Source organism: Suncus etruscus, chromosome 3 (assembly GCF_024139225.1).
Source record: "Suncus etruscus isolate mSunEtr1 chromosome 3, mSunEtr1.pri.cur, whole genome shotgun sequence".
NCBI classification, from domain to species: domain Eukaryota; kingdom Metazoa; phylum Chordata; class Mammalia; order Eulipotyphla; family Soricidae; genus Suncus; species Suncus etruscus.
The window spans coordinates 10793506-10817231 of NC_064850.1; positions in this window are offsets into that span (position 1 = coordinate 10793506).

The window sequence follows — 23726 nt, forward strand, 5'->3', positions numbered from 1 at the left end:
GGAGCATTCTTTATGTATTGCTGTAGTAATCTTGTCTTTAACCGATTACCTATGCAAGTTGCTTCTCCAGCTGTCACCATCCTACTGATATTCCTGACATAGCTGTAGCACATAGAGTGACAAAATACAGTCTACAGGCTAACCCAGCCCACTTCCTGGTTTTGTAAATAAAATTTTATTGGAATACAGTTGTGCCCACTTGAGTGAGTTGTTATCACAGTTATGGCACCCTTTAGAAAATGTTTGCCATCCCTTCTCCACTAGAGGTTTCATTTATTATTGAATTGCCTTCCCCACAAATAAAAACTGTATTTTTACTGTTTGTTTTGTTTTGTTTTGTTTTGTTTTTTGTTTGTTTGTTTTTGGGTCACACCCGGCAGCGCTCAGGAGTTTTCCTGGCTCTACACTCAGAAATCGCTCCTGGCAGGCTCAGGGGACCATATGGGATGCCGGGATTTGAACCACCGACCTTCTGCATGCAAGGCAAACTCCTTACCTCCATGCTATCTCTCCGGGCCCCATATTTTTACATTTTTGATACTTACCTTTTCTAAACTGTTCTTTCTAAATCATAAATTGTGTTTAGCTTCTGAAATTTAACCTGCTGTTAACATTTCATTCACATACTTCCCTCAGTGACTTTGAGAACATTCCCCCTGGACAGACAATCCGAACCTGGAAGCTCACAATCCCACATGGAAGACCTCTTTTGCCTTGGGGTATCATTGTTCATGCAATTGTTGTTTCTTCTAACATCTTCTTAGTTACAAATGAAGAACTGTGTGAAGAGCTTTACATATATTAACTCATTTAATCCTCATAACAACCCTATGAAGATGATAGTACTATTATGCTTGTTTTAAAGATAAAAATTAAAAGTTAGGTATGAGTAAGGGAATATAAATGCAGAGTAGGATTAGAGCGAAGATTTAGTAATTTGCCCAAGGTCACACATTTATTAAGTTGCAGCGCTGGGATTTGAATTCAAGCTGTGTGATTCCAGAGTTCAACTTTGTAATTGCTTTGTTAGGAGTAGATTTTTATTTTCTCTTCCTCTGATCTGAGAGGCGACACTGCCCCCAAATAGGACACTCAAATTGCTTCAACTTATACCTCAGAGAATGAAAGTTTGCTGTAGAAACTCATACTCCTCAACATACATCTGCTCTGTTTTGTGAAAAGATGGGCAGATACTGGCTCCTTCAAACTCCCAAGGCAAGATCGTTCCTCTGAGAATATTTTGACATCACAGGTGGTGGTTCTCTAATCACACTAGCACCACCATAAAAGAGAAAACTGGGTTAACTCCTCTGTCACAGCAGAGAATCACTGTCATCTAGCAGAACTAATGACAGCTATGTCTTCGAGGAAAGAAGTAAAATTCCGTTTCAGGGGACATGATTATTTAAGAAAAACACTTTGATGTACTTAAAAGGATATTTTTTATTTGGGACTGTGGGTTATTTTTTCTTTATAGGTTTTTGTTAAAAAAGAGAGAAAGAGAGCTAGAGAAAGAAGAAAAATTTATGCCCCAGAAACTAGCAGGAAAAAGGGCATGGGAAGATGAGAAGGAAACTGGGCACATTGGTGGCGGGAAATGTGCACTGGTGAAGGCTGTTGTATATTATAAGACTATAAATCAATCATGAACAAGTTTATCTGTGGGAGGGGGACAACGGTATTATGGTTTTAAATTTAAAAAATAGAAATCCTGGAAAGACAAAAAATGTTTTCGTTGTTATTTTTATGACATCTTGATAGAAATACATGAGACAATGAGAGTTTTAAATGCTCTGTAGAAAAATTTGAAGTTGTTCTATTAGAAAATTATAAGGTTTTGAGATGATTACAGATGGTAAAGGTAACCTAGAATGAGGATAACCAAGAAGATATATCTACATTGGAATCTTATAAAGAGTAAAGTGACCCAGGAGAAATTCCCTATAGGATCATGGTTAATCACTTTACTTGCTTGATGTCAAGTTTAAAGTTTGTTGTGTTGTGGGAGCCTGGGAGAGCCAGTAACCTTAGAGCAACAGGGCCTAGGAATAACCAAGATTGGAAAGGAAGAACATCTATTTCTAGTCACAGATTATAGGATCTTGTACACAAATAAATAAAACTCTAAGGAATACACAATAAAAACAGAAGAATTAGGGCTGGAGCCATCGCACAGCAGTGGGGTGTTTGACTTGCACAAAGCTGACCCAGGATGAACCCAGGTTCTACTCCTAGCCCCCCATATAGCTCCCCAAGCCTGCCAGGAGCAATTTCTGAGCACAGAGCTACGAGTAATCCCTGAGCACTGCTGGGTTTGCCTCCCCCCCCCCAAAAAAAATAGAAAAACATAAAAAATTTTTAAGTTCTATAGGTTGCAAAATATGAGATTAATATATAAAAACAGTTTAATTTCTTTATACTAGCAATGAACAATCCAAAACTGAAATATAAGGAAACAATTCTATTTACAATATATCAAAAGCTTAAGAAAAATTTTAACAAAAAGATGCAAGCTCTGTACAGTAAAAACAGTATATCATGAATGAAAAATTAGAATTAAACAGAAAGACCCTCTATGTTTATGCTTAAGAAGATAAAGTAGCCAGTCATGTGACAGTTTTTTCTACAGATTCAATACAATTGCTATAAAAATCTCTACTGTATTCTTTACAGAAAACCAGCATGCTTAGCTTAAAATTTTATATAAAATTTCCAAAAAAATTATAATAACCAAAACAATTCTGAAAAATAATGGAGCTAAAGAAAAATGAGACTAGTACATTCTGATATGAAAACTTCCTGCAGTGCTACAGTAATTAAAACAGTGTGCTATTGACAGAAAGATAGACAAAGAAATAGAATAAAACTGAGAAACCAAATTTAAACTTCTATTCTTAGGCTCCATTGATTTTTTAATAAATAAAGAGAATTCAATGAGGAAAAATAATCTTTGCCACAAATATTACTAGGACATATAAAAGAATAAATTAACACCTAAGGTCATACTTACACAAAACTTAATTTAAAATATACCAAAGAGTGCTTTGAATAACCGAGATCTTGAGTCTGGTGGAATAAAAAGGACCAAAAACCAAAAGATATAACAGCCAAAAGAATAAAACTTTTTAAAAGAAAATCTAAGTGTAAATATTCATGATTTCTAGTAAAGCAGTGATGTCTTAGATATCATAAATATGCAACAAAAGAGAAGCTAGATAAATTTAATTTTATGAAGACTAAACTCTTGTGCTTTAAAGTATAGCATAACAAAAGCAAAAAACATAAAGCTGTAGGATGAAAGAAGATACTTGTAAATCATATATCTGACAAGGAAAAGATATCTGATTAATAAAATACACAAAGAAGCCTACTCCAGTCTGTGCTCTCCCTTGAACATGTATATTGTTGGTTTGTCTCTATTTACACTTGGAGAAGTCTGTGTTCAATCTTGAACTCACACCTCTTCTTTTCTTGCCTTTTATCTTTCTAACTTTCAATAAGAAAAACTATCTTGCTTAAAATATATATTTTCATTTAAAAATTTAAAGGAATATACAAAAAACTATACCTTAGCAATCAAAACTGGGTCCCATTGGTAAAAGATCAAAGAATTTGACATTTCTTCACAGAAAATACACAAATAACATGAAAAGGCACACTATCATTTGTTATTACAGACATCTAAATTATAACTTAATTCACACTACTAGAATATTACCGTCAAAAGATGGGTAATAAAAGTAGTAGGAAGGACATAGAGAAATTGAAATCCTTATAATTACTTGTAATATTACAAAATGTTGCAGCGACTTTGAAAATCAGTTTGACAATTCCCTAAAAAAGTTGTATATAAAATAGAATAAGATCTTGCAATTTTAATCTTGAATACACATGTAAGAAAAGTGAAAATATATGTACAAACTGTTCTAACACTATTATTAACAGTAGCTTCTAAAGTAGGAATAGCTCGGATGTCCATTAGTTAATAAATTAATTTAAAAGTATAGAATGGGGTCATGAGATAATAAGTGCCACCTTCAGGTGTGACCCTGGAGGTCCCTCGTATCATTGGATAATTGGGTGTCCCTAACACCACAAAATGTAAATATCATAGCATCTTTGGGCCCTTGAAGTGAACAACCAGTCCAGTTGACTGAAAATCACTGATTGGGTCCCCAGATCTTCTGAGCAGCACTTGGGAGCACCCAACTGCCCAAACAAAGAAGAAAAGAGGCACTGTAATGTGTTACAATATGGATAAACTTAAAAGCAGTATGCTATGTAAGAGAAGTAAGATCCAAAACACCATGCACTATGTAATTCCAATTATATCCAATGCCTTAAAATCCACAGAAACAGAAAGTAGAAAATGGTAGTTGCCAGAGGCTCGGGGGAGGTAGAAATGAGTAACTGCTCGTGATCCTGGGGTTATTTTTAATCCTCTTAAGGGAATGTGAAAATGTTCTGGATTAGATTGTAGTGGTGATTTTATAATTTTGTAAATCCAGTAAATTCACTGGAAACTACTGAATTTTACTTATAAGATACCTTGACTTACTTTGCAGCTCTATGATAATTAGTGATGTTGAGCATTTTTTCATGTGCCTTTTGACCATCTGTATTTCTTCTTTAAGGAAATATCTATTAATTTCTTCTCCCCATTTTTGGATAGAGTTAAGTTCTATCAGTACCTTGTATATCTCAGATATTAACTCGTTATTTGATGGGTTTTGGGTAAATAGTTCTCCCCTTCTGTGGGTACCCTTTGTATCCAAGTCACTGTTTTCTTCGAACTTTGAACTTTGAACTGCAGAAGCTTCTCAGTTTAATGTATCCCAATTGTTTATCTTTGCTTCCACTTGCTTGACCAGTGGTGTTTCATCCTTGAAGATACTTTTAGTCTCAATGTCATAGAGTGTTCTACCTACATTTTCCTCTACATATCTTATGTTTTCAGGTCTGATTATCAAGGTCTTTAATCCATTTTCATTTGATCTTTGTGCATGGTGTTAAAGAGAAGTCTGAGTTCACTTTTTTGTGTAGGTAAGCAGTTTTGCTAATATCACTTGTTTTTTTTAATATATTTTTTTATTTAAGTAACATGATTATAGTTGGGTTACAGTCACAAACAGAACACCCCTTCACCAGTGTAATATACCACTTGTTTTAGAGGCTTTCCTTGCTACATTTTCTATTTCTGTCCCTTTATCAAAGATTAACTGATCAAAGATTAATCTATCAATGATCAATTGATCAAAGATTAATTTTTTAATTTTTTAAGCCATAGCAAGTAAATTTCTTTTTTCCATGACAACGTGCTTTATTTATTTTTTTAATTTTTTATTTTTAATTATGTGAACAATGATACAAAGAAAGAGGACAAGGTAAAGTTACAGTGGAAGGATAATCACCCAAAAACAGAGTTCTCAGAAGAAATCCCCCTGCTGACACTCCAATTTTAAACTTACAAAGAACGATAAAACAGAACCCATGTACAATTACTTTGTCCCCCAAGACCCCAGATTGCAGTACATTATAAATTTTCCTAGAGGTACACAAAGCAATCTAAAGCCATAAAATTTATGTAACTCCTTAAACTTGAAGACATAGTAGTTTTTTACATTTCCATGCACTTGCATATTAGTTCAAGTCAACCTCAAAAGTGTGTTTTTTTTTTAAGATTTAGAGTCAAAGGAGCACAGTAAAAATGGTGTTAGAGTGGCAATTATCATTTGCATAGGCCCACCAAAGTATGGGGGACATGGAAAGAAAAAACACTTGCCTAAGTACAAGAAGACCATACTCCTGAAGTTTCCTGACATAAGAACAATTATAGGCTCCAGGCAAACTAGTTTGTCCAATACAGGTCATTGTCTGTAGTGCCAATACAGTTTTATTTTTCACACAGTCTCTGTTGTTGGTATTATGTTTCTGTATTGAAGATCCTGGAATCTGCATATCCTACATTGAAGTCAGGATGGTGCAGAGTGTCATCTAATTTCAACTCACAATTAAAGGGCAATGCAGAAAGCCCTGTCCAGTACACAGGTCATTGTTGTTGTTTAAATCTTCTCAGTGTTAAGGGAAGATTCTTTTGAGTAAATTGATGTCAGAGCAGCAGTAGAGTCTTCCCTGGTAGAGGATTGATTCCAGGTGATGTCATAGACAACTTTGGATGTTACATAGATGGCTTTTCTATTTCAGGGGTGAATGGAGAATGCCCAAATCTCTGAGGCCTGTGCCAGGTCATCATGTTAATGTTCAGGGTGTAAGGTCCCATTGCACCACAAGATTTGTGTGTTCCTATCTCTATTAGATAAGAACTTATTTGTATGCATAGTATTTTCCATTTTAATGTGCCTATGCAAGCAAGGAATAATGCCATGTGGCGTTATTAGCACATAATGGGGCCGCAAGAACAAGTCCAACAATCCCTGTGACCTGATTCAAAAATAAGCATTAAACTGAGGGACTCTTTCACCAAAATTCCTTATTGAACAGTGCACAAAGAGAAAAAAAGATAAAAAGTAGGGGAAATAATACAATCTAACTTCAGACAGTAGACACAATTGTCACAGTTTAAGGAGATATTCAATAATAGTTATAGTGGTTGAGGAAATATATCTACAATATTCAAAGGGTGCTGAATCCTGGACACCATTTTGGTCTGTTATTTAGCCTTTTGGAGTCTGCAAAATGACTCCCTGCAGTTCAGTATAGGGAAATGCATTTGAGTGGGAACTAATCAGAAACCTAGTATAGTAACAAACCAGTTACAAAATGAAAGAAGGAAGAGGCCAAGAGGCCGCTGAGAGTAAACAAGTAGGAAAAGAGTACTTGTCTCTTCCCAGCCTGAGAGTCCATCTTCTCATTTTTAGTTTAAATATATATGGTACGCACGGGGGGGGGGGGCTAGCCCCCATGGATTTTGAAATGAAGACCAATGGGGTAAAAATTACCTGTGAATGTCCCAACATACACCAGTGCTGCATCGACCTGTCCTCCTCCCCATGTGTCCCCCCCTAGTATAGAGAGAGAAAGGGGGAAAGCCTGAGGACCTCTATAGAGTCCACCTGGTCCAGCAACCAGGGAAGACCTGGAGAAAAGGGGAGAAATAGAGCAATGGCTGGAGGCTTGCCAAGCCTCCCAGCACCCTCCAAGCTAGGGAGAATGCCTCTAGCATGGGGTGTCCCCTATCCTGTACCTGGGAAGAGCTGGCCTCCAGGCTCAAGAAACCGAAAGCCAGATAACTGCCTGGCCCCTCCCCATGCTCCTCCTCCCTAGAGTAGGAAGAGGAGAAGCCTGAGGACCCCTAAAAGAGTCCACCTGGAACCCACTTCAGGCCACCTGAGCTGGCACCCAGGAAAGGCCTAGAGTCCAGGGGGAAATAGGGGAATGGCTGGAGGCCTGCCAAGCCTCCCAGCACCCCCCAAGCTAGGGAGAATGCCTCTGGCATGGGGTGTCCCCTAACCCCATACCTGGGAAGAGCTGGCCTCCAGACTCAAGAAACCAGAAGCCAGATACAAAGATTTTTTTAATTAGTTATAATCCAATTAATGTATTTAATTAACCAAAATAATTAGTGGATCAAAATTTTATTAACAAATTAATTTGTCATGGATTAATTAATTAATCAAAGATTAATTAACATCTCAGAATATTCAAGTATTCAAGTCTATTTACTGATATGAGGGTCTGTCATTATTCCAATACCACACTGTTTTAATGACTATTGCTTTATAGAGCAGTTTAAATTTGGGAACGTGATGCTTCCCATCTTCTTTTACTCAAGAATTGCTTTAGCTACTCATAAACATTTTATTGTTCCAAATGAATTTCAAGAGTGTTTGATCCACTTTTAAAAAAAAAGTCATGAGTATTCTTTTTTATGTTCTTTAAGGCACTATTTACAGTAGTCTGAATCTGGAAACAACCCAAGAACCCAAGTACCAGAGAACAGATGAATGGCCAAATAAATGGTGGTACATCTACACAATTGACTACTATGCAGCTGTTAGGGAAAAAATCAAGTCATGAAATTTGCTTAAAATACATGGATAAAGGGGCTGATGAGATAGCACAGTGATAGGGTGTTTGCCTGCAAACAGCCAACCCAGGACCAATGTTGGTTTGAATCCCAGCATCCCATATGGTCCCCTGTGCCTGCCAAGAGTGATTTCTGAGCATAGAGCCAGGAGTAACCCCCGAATGCTGCCAGGTGTGGCCCAAAAAACAAAGAAAATTAAAAAAAAAACATGGTTGGATATGGAGAGTATTATGCTGAGTGAAATGAGTAATAGGGAGAGGGATAGACAGAATATTCTCACTCATTTATAGGATGTAAGAAAAATAAATGATAGTATGTTGATAATATCCAGAGACAATAGAGACAAAAGCCAGTCCATGGTATGAAGCATGGTACAAAGATTGGTGAGTGCATTTATGACAGAAAAGTGTCCGCCATTACAATGATAGTTAGAACTGATCACTTGGACAAGAACTGGGTGCTTAAAAGTGATAATGTGATATGCATGGTACCCCTTCATTAACAATGAAGTTAATAATGGTATCAAAAAGTAACGAGAGAGAGAGAGAGAGAGAGAGAGAGAGAGAGAGAGAGAGAGAGAGAGAGAGAGAAGTAAAATATCTGCCTGAAACGTAAGGGGATGGGAGCAAAACTGGATACATTCGTGGTGGTAAATGTGCATTAGTGAAGGGTAATGTACAATCTATGACTGAAACTCAATCATGAACAATTTTGTAACCATGGTGCTTAAATAAAGTAATTATTAATAAAGTAATCTTGGGGCCAGAGCGGTGGTGCAACAGTAGGGCATTTGCCTTGCACGTGGCTGTCCTAGGATGGACCACAGTTCGATCCCCCAACATCCCATGTAGTCCTCCCAAACCAGGAGCAATTTCTGAGTGCATAGCCTGGAGTAACTCTTCAGCATCACTGGGTGTGCTCCCCCAAATAAAAGTAATCATGACTGAATAATACTTTTAAAGTTTCTTTTTTATTAAATATAACCAAAAGAAGAAGACCTGATTAGGGAGGAAAAATGCAAGCTGGGCCAGAGAGATAGCATGGAGGTAGGGCATTTGCCTTGCATGCAGAAGGATGGTGGTTTGAATCCCAGCATTCCAGATGGTCCCCCGAGCCTGCCAGGAGCAATTTCTGAGCATAGAGCCAGGAGTAACCCCTGAGCACTGCTGGGTATGACCCAAAAACCAAAAAAAAAAAAATGCAAGCTAGGAAAGAAATCACTTCATTCCTAGATAAAAACCTTAAAAAGAATGGTTTTGTTTTCCTTTCCAGGAAAATTGAAATTCTGTTTCTAAAGTATAAAGTTATATTTAAAGTACTGAGCCAAAGAAAATTTTACCTCAGCCAGAGAGGCTTTTAGAAATTTCTGATTGATAAGAATGGCAAAAGAGACTTACTTTATTATGGTGTGGGCAAACATTCAGTCCTGCTTTCAGGAGGCAGGAATTCAAAGGAGGTGAGCAAATTATTCTGGTTTGTAGCCTTCTGTTCCATAAGACTTTAGTATACTCTTTGGAAGAACAAGTTGATATACTCTGAGCCTGAGAACCATCCGGCAGAGAGTGATCATCTGTGAGCACAATTCTAGGGGTCCTCAGCAGAGTGACCTGGACAAGACTGTTCCCCTCTCTCCATTTCCCACCACTAGAGGACTTTGGTTTGACTTAAAGTTAATTCAAGGATGCTGTACTCTTGCACATGTACCTTGGTAGGACCCATTAGCATGAGAAGGTTGGCAACTTGAGAACATAAGAATACAAACTGTTTCAGTTATATCCCTCAATACTGCAAGGTTATGGCTATCTTTTTTTTTTCTTTTAGAATTTTGGCAAATTAGGAAATGTCAGATTTAGTAAAATGCTTTCTCTTGGTTTCTATGTCCACTCTGGAGTCAATCATCTGGAAACCCTTTTTCTGCCTTTCTAATAAATTAAGTAAAACCTTCCCTGAGACGATGTTTCCAAGAAGAATTATATAAATGATGATTCTCTGACAAAGAAAAGATGATAAACTAGGCAGACTACATTTGGTAACAGTGTTCTCACTGCTCGAGTCATCACATACTTTCAAGCCAAAATTCACTTTTCCACAGCAAGCTCTTTCCCATTGATACAGGGTCAATACTGTAGGTTCCCCCATCTGTGCATTATTTGTTGGCATCTGGTAATGTGTTGACTGAACAGTCTTTGGAATTGGACTGATAAGCCAAAAAAGAGAATAGAAGTAGACCACTGAGAAATAACTACTTACCTGCACTGACTAAAATATGCTGTTCTTCTAGTGAGACCAATTAGAATCGAATGTAGCGTGAAACTTCATATTTCCCAAGGCTATTGTGAACATGGAGGGGCAGAGAGGTTAAAAGAAGAGGTGTGTTGGCAAGGTAAAGGTCAAACACAAGAAAGACCATCAGACAACATGGGCTGGTTTTTATGGGAAAATCTAGTCCTCTCCAATGACCCAGACTTAAAGACCTCTTTTTTACATAAGGGAAAACGATAAGGTAGCCAAAGCGGGCACAATACCAGAACCTTCCAGCCATGAAAAACCCAGAGATAGAAAAAGGGAGTCTTCTACTCCTTCTCATCATTTGTGATGGATCAAAAGTAGTATAGTGTAAATTAAAAGCCACAAGTTGTGACACTGCCCCAGGAACTGTATTTCTAAACCCTACCAGGCAGGTCTGAAGAAGCAGGGTAGTGGTAAAAGATTCCTAAACCAAGCCAGTCAGGAGAGAGTCATTGGAGTCAGTCTGCTTTTCACCTCATGGCCTCTCTGCCTCAGCCCAAAGCCAGACTGCTCTTTCTTTATTTAAACCAATTCCCAATACCCGGAAGGGGCAGATGGAGAGAGACAAAAGTAATATTCAGGGCCTGAACGGTAGCACAGAGATACGGTGATTGCCTTGCATGTGGCCGACCTAAATCGGACCTCAGTTCGATCCCTCAGTGTCCCATATGGTCCCCCAAGCCAAGAGTGATTTCTGAGCACATCGTAGGAGTAATCCCTGAGCATCATGGAGTGTGGCCCAAAAACAAGCTAATAAAAAAAAAGGAGTATTCAGTGAGCTTTTACATATCAAAGGAAGAGGTTTTAGGAAGGAAGAAATGGAAGGAACACCTTTGTTTGGGGTTTATAGCTGGATATCATCTTACAGTATAAGACTTATTGCAGTTCACCAGAGAATGGTGCAAGCCATATCTCTAATCCTCATCCACAGAAGAGATCCCGAAATATATGACAGGAAGAAGAGCTATATTACACAGGTTTCAGCACCCAAATTGGGGCATATTCCCAAACCATCTACTGTTTTGCAGCAGATTTGAGTGCCAGTTCTGAAATGAAGGTCCTAGATTCATATCTCAGTTCTCCTGAAAAAAAAAAAAAAAAAAAAAAAACAACTAACTGACTTTGGTAGAGTATATTCTCAAAAAGCACCAAATAGATTTTGTCAGTTACTGAGTATGTGAGGGTTGTAGGGTTGTGGGAACCAAAGATATGAATTTGGAAACCAGCTCTTTGGGGGCAGAATTGAGGCTAAGGCTTAGCTCAGATTGGTCAGGGAAAATGATCAAAAATGATCAAAAACTTTGATAACAGGAAAAGTGTTCTGGGCATTGTCCTATGAACCCTCCAAGATTAACTGATTGAGTTGAATTTATACTTTTCATCATCTTCTGATTGTCCAGGTTACTTTGTAACTCCTGAAGGGTAGAAGCTAATTTTTAGAAAACTGTCATAATGAAAACATGATTATTATTCATGGTACTGTAAACGTATTGTGACCCAATACAGATACAATTGAATTTTTCTGTTTAGAAAGCATTACATTGCATTGCTATGGAAGCCATTAGCAATTTTTCACCTATTAGCAGACTCATTTTAGTATTTCCTAAGTATGTATTTCTTAAAATTCTCCATTGACCTGATTTTTTTAACACTTTACTTGGATTTAATGCTTTATTTTTAAAGCCTTTTTACATGAAATAATCAATTATGGACAATTTCCCTCTTACATTTGCATGTGAGTTTTGATCTTATCTTTTGAAAATGACATTAGCAAGATCAAACCCTTAAGAAAGACCAACACATGTTAAGGAGTGTGGGACTGTAAAGGTGGAAGGAAAAAGCAGTGAGTGACAAAGAGAGGGAAAGGGGAGTAGCTAGACCTAAAAGCCACTGTCAGATCAAGCATTTCAAAAACAGGGAGTGCGCAATTTACTACCTTTAATAAAACGCATCTTATTTGACCACACAACTGCGTTCAATACAGAGCCCTTTCTGCCACTGCGGCTCACCACCAATTCCTCCCATGAGATAAAAGCAACCTTTTGAAACCACTCAGAGTACAGGATGTCTTATTATGCCTTTCTCCTGGGACCAAGGCCTACTAGACTGACATTTACATAACCAAGAGAGACTCAAGCCTTTATAGAACAAAGAACTTTCACTTCAAGATGATTTTGTGTTCTCAACTTGACTGAATCAGAAGAGGACACTTAAAAAGAGAAAATTTAATCTGTTGGCACACCTCTTTTATTAGAATATATACATATACTGCTACACTGACATCCGTAAGGGTTATCCTACCACATTAACATTCTTGGGAAAAAATGAGTTGGCAAAGTAATTATTCTCTTCATTTCCAGGTCACAGGTGGTAAAACTAGAAAGAATTACAGAGCTGGATGTGAACACAAGTACATTACTCACCTATGACCCAAACTTGCACTACTTATATGACCTCAGGATCTCCATAAATTCTGCCTCTTTCCTCCCCATCCTGTGTTCTGGCCTCTGCATAGATTCTCTTTATCATAACGAGGATCTTCTCCTGTTATTTCCAACTCCTAAAACCTGGAAAAAAGCAGAAGTGAGATGTGAGAGGAAAAAAAAAATCCAACAAATAGTATAAAATACAAAAACAAAAAACCTCTCCAGATGTTTTCTATTCTTAATAAAAACCAAAAAGTAAAAACCAAAAGTCACAGAGAGCAACAAGAAGATGCTTTTAAAAAAAAACTAATTCCAATTTGTCCAGGAAATAGGAAAAACCCCTCAACTGATAGCAGGTATCATTATCTTTCATTTGTTGAGCACCCAACGAATGAATCAGCCTCTTGAAATGGGTCCTCTACGGGGACCACCTGCTATGATCTTTCCAGGTGCACCTGCAAGTGACACTTTAACTAACAAGTCTGAAGCAGTTCTGCTCATCAGAAAGAAGTGTGCTTTAAGAAATAAGCCGTTTGTCACAAACTGGAGGTGACTGCAGTATCTGGTTTCCCAGGTGGCCCCACTATTCACCATTGCACAATCTAGGAAGCATCCTGACCCCACAGCTCCCTCTCCAGCATCCACATCTCATTTGTTTCCTAAATGCAACAAGTCACAGATGCTCACTGGATGGTTATTTTCAATTTTCGGAGCCCTTGAGGCCTCTAATCTGTGTTCGAGAACAATATTAGCCCAAATCCAAACACATCTTGAATGTCTGGCTGTTAGCACCACTGGTAAATCGCAACGGTTGTCATTCTTAAACTTAACGAAATGTTGAGTAATTCTACTAAATGGCCACGAGATGGCAGGCTTCCACCTCCTAAAGAAATTCCGAAGATTTTCTGGCATTTATTGCCTGCTGAGTTGGGGGGACACTGAAATGACAAGCTGTGGGCAGAGGCGCCTTTTCCATTTATTAATATTCCTAAGCACAGCTTGAAGAGCTCTCACTTCACTTTGCAAAACTGATTTGTTTGGGCATTCATTTGGTTTAAGAAGAATAATTCCCTAATCACTTGTCAGGTGACACATTTTGTATTTTAGCTCATGGCTTCATGGCAAAAATGTTCTTCCTGAGAAGTTCACAAGAAGGGGACGTGACTATGTGCAGGATATTCACCTCCTCTAATTTAAAAGAGCAATTTTTCCAGAGGCAAATAAAGAGCTTACCCACTAGCAAAACATAGAGACCCATTTCAAAACAGATGATTGCAAAGCGAGAGGAAGGGGGAGACATTAATGACAGTTTACAACTCCTCTTCCAGATTTCAGCCATAATTATAGCATTCACCATCCTTCCTGCTTATTCTGATTTCCAAGGACTCAGTCATCAGCTCAAAAGTGAAAAAATAAAGAGGCAAGAATCTGTGTTTAGAATATCAAGTACATATTCAAAAAAAAAAAAAAAGAACAGACATTTTCCAACTTGTTGGTAAAGGGAGATGATCGTCTTCATACACATGTGAATCTAAGAGGGGTCTGCAGCAAGGGCCAGAGAGTAAGAGGACAGTTGAGGACAGCAGTCCTCCTGAGGAACAGTAGTTACCCAATAATTTAGATTCCCTTAGACAAGAGGAGGTCACTTTATTGCCGCCAGACCAAGAAAATGTCAGAGCAATGAGAATCAGGGAAGGGCAGCAGGGAGTATTAAGAGGGGACATTATAGACTCAAAGATATTTCTTTGGAATACTCAAAATAATAATAACTTTCAGAAGGTTGTTAGCAGGCAGACTGAGAGATTACTCCATAAAGACGCACATAAGAAGCAAGTAATTAGATTCTACCATTTTCTTTCCCAAGCAGTCTTGCTCAGTGAACATTAACCCTCTGCCCAGAAGTGGGATCAGTGATCTTAGAATGGCAGCTGCACAGACCAGAGAGCTCCTAATGACAGCAACGATTATCCTCCTTGCCAGTGTGTGTGTGTCTGCCTCCAGGGGTGGGAGGCCAGTGCACTTGGCACATTAAAGAGCATATATAAACTATAGGTTAGAAGAGCTCAGGAGGAGAAAAACCACCTAATAATGAGCAATGGTTATTAATGATCACTGTTATCCTTGTCCTGACCCAAGAACTATCTAAGTGTGTTTACTTAACATGCAGGACAGGAAATGAGTTCAATAATGGGGGGTGGGGGCTCTGCTATTAATACACCAGTTGTTGTTATTTTTATATAGAGGAGAGAGTTTCATGAAGTGAAGTTCTCTTCTTTAAAATTAATATATATAAATGAAAATTTTAGAGCCTCCTGGTTCCACCAGAAGAGAAGCCAATCGATTCTCTGTGTGGTGAGTCATATAAAGAAAAGCATTAGGGCAGGTTTAACATGAATAAGATATTGATTTCCCCTTGTTATTTGATTCAACTTTATTCTTTTTGGATTGCCAAGGGCCTGTGTGACAACATAGAGTATGGTCTGGGATGGTCTTTTGGGAGCTCTATTTTCTGGTTCTTTATTGTTAAAATTTTAGGCTAACAACATCTCAGTAAAAGAGGATCCAGTTAAAGCTAACAAGTAGGTTGCCCCTTTTTAAAAATTTTTGAACAATAAAAGTGTAAACAGGTGTTTGTTTGAGGCACTGAGAAATTATTTCTGGTATGACTCAAGCTATTGGTTAGGTTTTTTTTCACGTGTCAAAATTTCATAATGAATATACTCTGTTGATATTCTGCATAATATGAACAGATTTAGAGGGAAATGTGAACATATCCTCTCAGACTTTCCCCTTTTCTCAGTTCAGATGTTAGCACATAGATGTGTGTTCGCAGCATCCACATACATCTAGCATTACTCTTACATAAATGGAACCAGAGTATATGCCTCAGTCTAGAGAGCAACATGTCTTGAATATCTTTACATCTCAGGAGCTACCTCTCACTTTTTTAGTAGCTGCACAGTAAGCTATTCTCACTTACTTAAATATACCCGTGGCATTCAGAATGTTTCTAGTTGCTCCAGTGATATTGAAGAACTCAGAAGTGTTGGTCTTACAGAAATTCCCTGGGTACCTGGGCAGCCATAGCAGACAAAAAGTGGCAATGGAACAGATTGGTGTGGCAGAGCTAAGTCCTAGGACCACCAACTTGCTGCCATGGTAGGGCATGGCCTCAAAGACAGAATCGACCAACATTCCAAAAGTTCCTCAACTCTAGCATGGCCCACATTCCTCAAGACAAGTCTACAGAGGCCAAGAATAAGCCTGCAGATCTAGCTACGTTTCTAGTGAGGATAAATGTGTTGAATCTGGGAAACTGATTGGATCCAATGGCCTAATACAGGGAAAGGCAAAAAGAGGTAGATGCTGGGGCCGGGCGGTGGCGCTGGAGGTAAGGTGCCTGCCTTGCCTGCGCTAGCCTAGGACGGACTGCGGTTCGATTCCCCGGCGTCCCATATGGTCCCCCAAGAAGCCAGGAGCAACAGCAGAATTTGAAAAGATAAACATTTCTGCCTAGGGTTATAGCTGGAGAAAGGGGCAGGAGGGGAAAGAAAAAGAGAAATCTGATTACCTTAGTATTCATTTCTTTAAAACGCAAACTGGCTGTAACTAAATAGTACCAAACTTTGTTTGACATGGCAAGATCAAGTTTATCACCATCTTTGAGTAAGCAGCTTTGAGTGTTTTCTGGTACTGGTTTCCTAGGGCTGCCATAGCAACATGTCAAACTGAGTAACTTAAGCAATAGAATCACATTTTTTCACAATTTCCTTTATGAGCTCTGAAGTTCAGAGTCTGGAGTCAAGGTGTTGGCCTTGTTGCTTCTTTCCAAGAGTCAAGAAAGAGGGCCGGAGAGATAGCAGTAGGGTGTTTGCCTTGCGCAGGACGAATGGTGGTTCAAATCCTGGCATCTCATATGGTCCCCCGAGCCTGCCAAGGGCAATTTCTTAGTGCAAAGCCAGTAGTAACCCCTGTGTGTGTGTAGGTGTGACCCAAAAACTAAAAAAAAAAAAAATAAGAGTCAAGAATGATATAATTACACACACACACACACACACACACACACACACACACACACACACACCCTCTAGCTTGCAGGTGACTGGGTTATAGACACATCACTCTGATTTCTGTCTTTAACTTTACATGGTATTCTCTCTTCTGAGATGAATGTCTGTGTCTAAGTTTTCCCTTGTGGTAAGAAAACCAACTACACAGGATAAGAACGCACTCCAATGATTTCTTTCTAACTTGTTTTCCTTTCTAGAGACTATTGCCAAATAAGTTCATATTCTGAGGTACTAGATATTGGCACTCCAATTTAATTTTGTGTGGGTTTTTATGGAGAGAGGGACAAAATTTAATCCACAAAAAATTTAGTTATAGAGATATAAAGGTCTACTTTTGCATGCCTGAATTATTTAGACTGTCTACATATGATGATTTCATTTGTGTCAAGAAGAAAGAAAATTAGTGGTTTATCCTTGAGGATGTTTGGCAGAAACCTAGAAAATGTTTTCATACAAGCTTATTTCTATATTTAGCAGAATTTACCAATGATTCCCATAAAATTTTATGATTTGTAATATGCAGAAATAAGTACCCCAAAGGAAGACCCCACTGGCCACCAAATCTGTCTTGAGTAGAGACCCCAAAAGTCTATAGGGGAAGTAGCTATAAGGTTCATTGGAAACTATAAAGATACCTGGGGACCTGTAAGTAGCCAAAAGCGCCCACCCCACCCCAGGTGTCTGGACAGAATAGAGAAGCCAGGATGTCACCTGACATGTAACCTTCAGAGATATGTCACCTTCTTGAAATTTACTTTCTTGTCCTTCCCAAGAAGAGCCAGAGAGCAGCCAAAACGAGATGATGTTCAGGTACCAGTCCCAAGATGCATTACAAGGTACCCATGCCATAATTTTGTTGTTCTTTTTTAAAATAGAGGCCATATTCAGTGATACCCTTGGAGGTTTGAAGCAATTTCCCGAAATGTTCAGGGGACATCGGGTTACCCCTGGTGCTTCTTGACTACAGAGGGTAAGAGCACAGCTACATAGTGCTAGGGACTGAGCTCAAAGTTCCACATAAGCAGGTATGTGCTGCACTATTTGAGCTATCACCCAACCCATGCCACCATTTTGAATAGTCAAGTAGTAAGCAGACAAGAGCTATCCAAATCTCAGAGAGGAAGAAGAAGCTAATCAGTAGCCAATTCATTCTCAAGGTGGAGAGATAGGTCAAAGGGCTGAAGCACATACTTTTAGGCAAGAGCCCAGGATCCTCCTTCTTTAATATTATGGCTTCCAGCACCACTAGGAAACTAGCAGTAGCCCTCCCCTCCCCCTAGGAAAAAAAAAAAAACCTCACAAACAATAATAAAAACAGAAAGAAGCCAATTCACTCTGGGTCAGTCAATGTCTGAAATAAGGTCAGTGAGTCAGCAGCAGCAAATATTGTGTGGAACTTCCCAAGCCCTGGAGTACCTGTCAACCTCTTGTGATCGTTTCTATGAGATGTGTCCAGTTAGTGTATTGGTTATGGTATTTTGTATGAAGGTATCATTTTCCTCACGAATGTCAGAGGTTGACAGCTCCTTGGAGAGTGAGTTTGTCAACCTGATCTACTGAATTGTTGGAGCTTGATACAGAATATTCTGAGAGTGAAAATTGGAAAACCTCCTGCTGCCAAAACTTCAAAAGACTCAGAAGTCAATGAGTAACTCATTTCTGATGAGTAGATTTGCTTCAATCAGAAAAGTACATACATTTCAATTGTGTATCACAATTAAATCACAAATGCAACAATTGTATGAGAAGTACTAAAAAATGCAACCTCAAGGTGTAGCTAATGAAATGTGGTAAGTAAATAAACCACCAAATTCTCTTCCCTCAATGCATCTTATGGATGACAGAATGTCTTTGTACACCAGCTAGACACCCAGTCATCCAAATGGATGCTGAAGGACACTCCTTTATTAGGTCTGCCCCTTACATCTCTCACTTTCTCCTCCTAGACAGTTGTAAACTCCGGGCACCCAAACTCTGGTCTTAGGGAAGCCCTAACCTACAATAATCTCTGGCTGAACTGGTTTGTTCTAACTTCAACAAAATGTAAAGCAAATTAAAAACAAGGATTTGCTGAAGCATTAATTCTGTGATCGTTGTGTGGGTTGGGAAACACACAACAGAAGGAGACTAGCTCTAGGGTGGTCTGCAAGTGTGAATGCAGGTTGAAGGTATAGAGAGATTTAGGTTTCACTGAGTTGACTGGAAATTATTTCCCCATACTCTTTATTTCTTAAAATAAGAAACATGTTATCTCCCCCAACATTCTTTATTCCCTCCTTATCCCATCTGCTGATACAAAGGCATGTCCCTGAGCAGAAGATCACCCAATTTTGGTTTATTTTGGATCCAGCCTACCAACAGGCCTCAGGAGTTTTCTATTCCAGAGTTTTTCATAAATTTTAAAACTCTGTATTTGATCCCTGTGTAGTCTCATGTCCTTCTATTGAAGGGGTATTTCACTTCAGAGTGTTCTGAAGTCCAGTTTGTCCCGTTATCCAAAACTCATTCCCTCAGGACTGCTGAAAGATAAGTGCACAGAATCCATTTGGGCTCCTATGCCTGGTTCTCTTCTTTTCCAGGATCTAGAGATCAGATAACATGAATACTTGGCACTTTTAAACATCATATATGCTATTTTCATGATAAGGCAGTTGGAGAAGTACTTTTCCCTTCCATTATTTGCAGGAGTGTTTTTCCAGCTTCCATTTGTGGGAAAAGGTCAAATGGTCCACCTAGGAACAAATTGGCAGCAGCAGGTGTCAGGAATTTTGTAGCCCAACTTCAGCTGCAAATATCTGGCTTTTCTTCTACTCATTTAATAAAACTATTTTCACTAAAAAGGAATCTTTATGCACTGTTTGTAGGAATATAAAATGGTAGCACCTCCATGGAAAACAGTACAAAGATTTATTGAAGATTTATTTAAAAGTTAAAAATAGAAATACCGGGCCTGGAGAGATAGCACAGCGGCGTTTGCCTTGCAAGCAGTCGATCCAGGACCAAAGGTGGTTGGTTCGAATCCCGGTGTCCCATGTGGTCCCCGTGCCTGCCAGGAGCTATTTCTGAGCAGACAGCCAGAAGTAACTCCTGAGCACCACCGGGCGTGGCCCAAAAACCAATAAATAAATAAATAAATAAATAAATAAATAAATAAATAAATAAATAAATAAATAGAAATACCATAATGACCCAGCCATACCACTTCTAGGTTTGACCTGAAATATATAAAAACAATAATTTGGGGCCGGAGAGATGGCATGGAGGCAAGGTGTTTGCATTGCATGCAGAAGGACAGTGGTTCAAATCTTGGCATCCCATATGATCCCCCAAGCCTGCCAGGAGTGATTTCTGAGTGTAGAGCCAGGAGTGGCCCCTGAGCGTTGCCGGGTGTGACCCTAAAATAAAAAAAAATCACTAATTTGAAAGGATATTTGCATACTTTGTGTTCAAGGTAGCATTAATCACATACCTAAAATATAGAAACAACCTAAAAGCCCACCCACCAATAACTCAATAATAAAGCCATGGCCTATATTCATTTTATATAATTATTTATTTTATGTAAAGAACATGCATCACATAGTTGACATGGTTGAACATCATACATTTGTTTCCAGATAAATAAGAGCAAAGTTATTTTTAAAAAGAATAAAAAAGAAAATGGAAGAGACGAAAGAAAAATTTTTAAAAGAAAAAGTACAGTGACAAAAAAATTGTGAAAATTATTGTTTCTCCAATGAGGTCATCAGGATATTGGCAGAAGGTTTAATAAACTCTTGTTTATTCTGGTATTTCTGGTATTTCATTGGTTTCCAAATATTACATAATTTCAGCTAAATATTGGCTTCTAAGTTGATGTGTTCCTATAAACATGACAGCATCATCAAAATATGGAAGTCAAAACACTAATATTTTTGCAGTTTTTGTGGGACATATTCTCAGCTACTAGGTCTCTGTAAGTAGAAGAGTACAACCAAAATACCTGCAAACTGGAGTTTGATCAGATTGGTTTCTCCAAAGAGAATTGTAGAGGAGTGGGGAAGCAGGGCCAAAGTGGCGATTATGGGTGATGGATGCAGCAGGTGTGGCTTGGGCAGATAAGGGGCTTGGCTTGCCCTTTCTGCCCCAACATTGGCAGTTTTCAACTGCATGACCTGCGTAGCCATAATTTTTCACAGCTTGGTTTACATCTCTTTTGAGAAAAGAGTGACTTATGGAGCATAGACTTATGGAGCTGACCTGGTATTGTACATTGTACATTGCTGATGTCCTTAATGAAATTCTACTCAGCCATTTTAAAATAAAATAAAATAAAATAAAATAAATTAGACCTTTTGTGGAGCCAGTGTGATAGCACAGCAGTAGGCCATTTGCCTTGTACATAGTAGACCCAGGACAGTCCTGGGTTTGATCCCTGGCATCCCATATGATTCCTCAAGCCAGGAACTATTTCTGAGTGCATAGCCAGAAGTAACCCCTGAACATCACCGGATATGGCTCAAAAGCCAAAATAAAAAATAGACTTTTTGCAATAATACTTGTAGGATTTGACATGATTATAATAAGTGAAATAAGTCAGAAAGTGAAATACATTTACCTTATGGCTTCTCTCATATGCAGAACAATATATTCAAAGCAAATGTACAAACATGTTGCAAAATAATTTTAAGGCATTGAGAAAAATAGAATGCTGACCAGAATTGCAAGAGGGGTTAATGGGGTAGGTGATGGGCTGAGAGGATCTATTGGATAGTGGGAATGGCACTAGAACTTTGAAGGTGAGTACAGAGCCTCGAGACTTCTATGAATGCAAAGGTGTGAAACTGTACTCCCACAAATTTAGTGTTGCAAGCTAACAATGAATCAACACAACATAAAAAAATAAACAGAAGTTCTTCTTACCTCCTTAAACCAGCTGCTCTGAAAATCTGGTCTGTCTGTTTTGTTCCATAGAAAAGAACTATTTATGTACCCTTAGCCAAGTACTTTACCTTCCAGTAATGCAGAAAAACCTCCTCTTTTCCCTTAATTTCTCTTCAAGTTCTCCATTGCTAAAACTACATGAACAAATGTTTTTCTCTGGCCAGTGTTTGACAACCTGTTGATAATGAGTTGCAGCCAAACCCAAAGTGTTGTGCATACATCCAAAGACTCCTAAAATAACTAGATAATTCAGACCTCCTGTCTAGAGTCAAGTTCTGGTTGTGTGTATGCTAGACCATTTTCTTCAGTTCTACAACCTGGCATTCTGTGCCCCCACTTTACCCATTATAATAGTAAATATGCCCCTTAAAATTCACTACCCAAGCAAGATGCTCAAGGCTCTGAGGCAAACCCCACTGTCAACAAGTGCATAAAATATGGAGGCTCTAAGAGACAGTAGAGAAATTACCACATTGTAATACTGCACAGCTAAGGTGAGAGCTATGGTGAGACTCCATTTCCTCAAACCTTATCATTAGAAGAAGAATATAAGAAGCAAGGGTATTCCATTGCTGTGAGACTATGTGAAATAATTGTTGCTACAGCCAACATAACTCAAATTATGTAGGTTAATATGTGTTCACACCATGAGAGTTCATTGTAATGAGATTTAATCAAGGTGTTCTCCCCACAGGAAACACTTGATCTGCATAATCCAACATTCCAGAAAAGCCACTAGACTTTCTGCCATGGAAAAACATGAAGGAAGGCCATAAACTGGAGGACGAAGATAAGAGTAATTGCAATTAGGAAAAAGGAAACCAACCAATTATCCCTGTAATTGGGCTGAAAAAATAACTCAGTGGCCTGAGCATGGGTTACATGCAAGAAGCCCAGGTAAGATCTCTATCACCAGGTAAACATAGAGCTAGGAGAAGCCACTTCAGTACTATCAGGTGTGTCCCAAACCAAAACCATAGATAAAAAATATTCATATTCAATATTGCAAATGGTCTATTTCCTAGATAAGCATCTGAAGTGTCCTTTATGCTCTCCAGCCCAAATGTCTTCACTTGGGCAAAAATAATATCCCATAGCCCAGAATCTTTGGTTGCTGCTTCACCCACCCCTGACACTAGCTTGGAAACTGAGGCCTGTCTTTCCTCTTAAAGTACCATTCTTTGCTTTAAGTGCAGTTATTTGAGCTCATGCCTGCCTCTGGCTTTAAAGTGAGGGCCCTAGAATGGGAGTTTAGATTCCTGCATTTGATCTTGGCTCAGCACTAAAAAGTTGGAGATCAGAGAGAAATCTTTCACCGCTCCTAAATCCTACTTTCCTGCCTCAGAAAATAGGTGGATAAACTAGGAAATCTCTAGGGTTGTTTCCATATCCTAAAATATCTCTACTTTTTGTTCAATTTAAAGATACACTATGGTTTAATTGCCTGCGTAGGCCATATTCAGAAAAGAGGGGTAAGAGAAGCAGATGGTTGAAAATAACACCTTTTCAAGATACTATTAAAAAGTAATTTAAATTTCAAGACTTCCATTCTGTCTCCTTGGAAAGCCTGAAAGAAATTCCTTCTTTTATCAGGATGCCAGACAACCTTCCTATTGAGACTTTCATTTATTTTTTCTTTTAAATTTCTTTCTTTCTTTTTTTAATATAAAGCCAGCTTTGGAAACTTCGTTAGATGTGAAATCTGACTTCAGGTATCCTTTAGCAAAAACATGAATTATTGTTGTCTGTCAGTAATTTAAATTTTAAAAATAATTAAGGAGATACTTTAAGGAAACAATAATATAAAAATAACTCAGAGATATGGTAGGCTTGGAAAATCTCAAGAGTGATAATGAAATGATGCATTATATTTACTGATTTTCTATTTTGAAAAATAAAACCTTCCAAGTAGTATTTCATTCTCATACCAGTCTTTTGAGTAAGAGGAAAGTACAGATAGCTCCTTTTAAA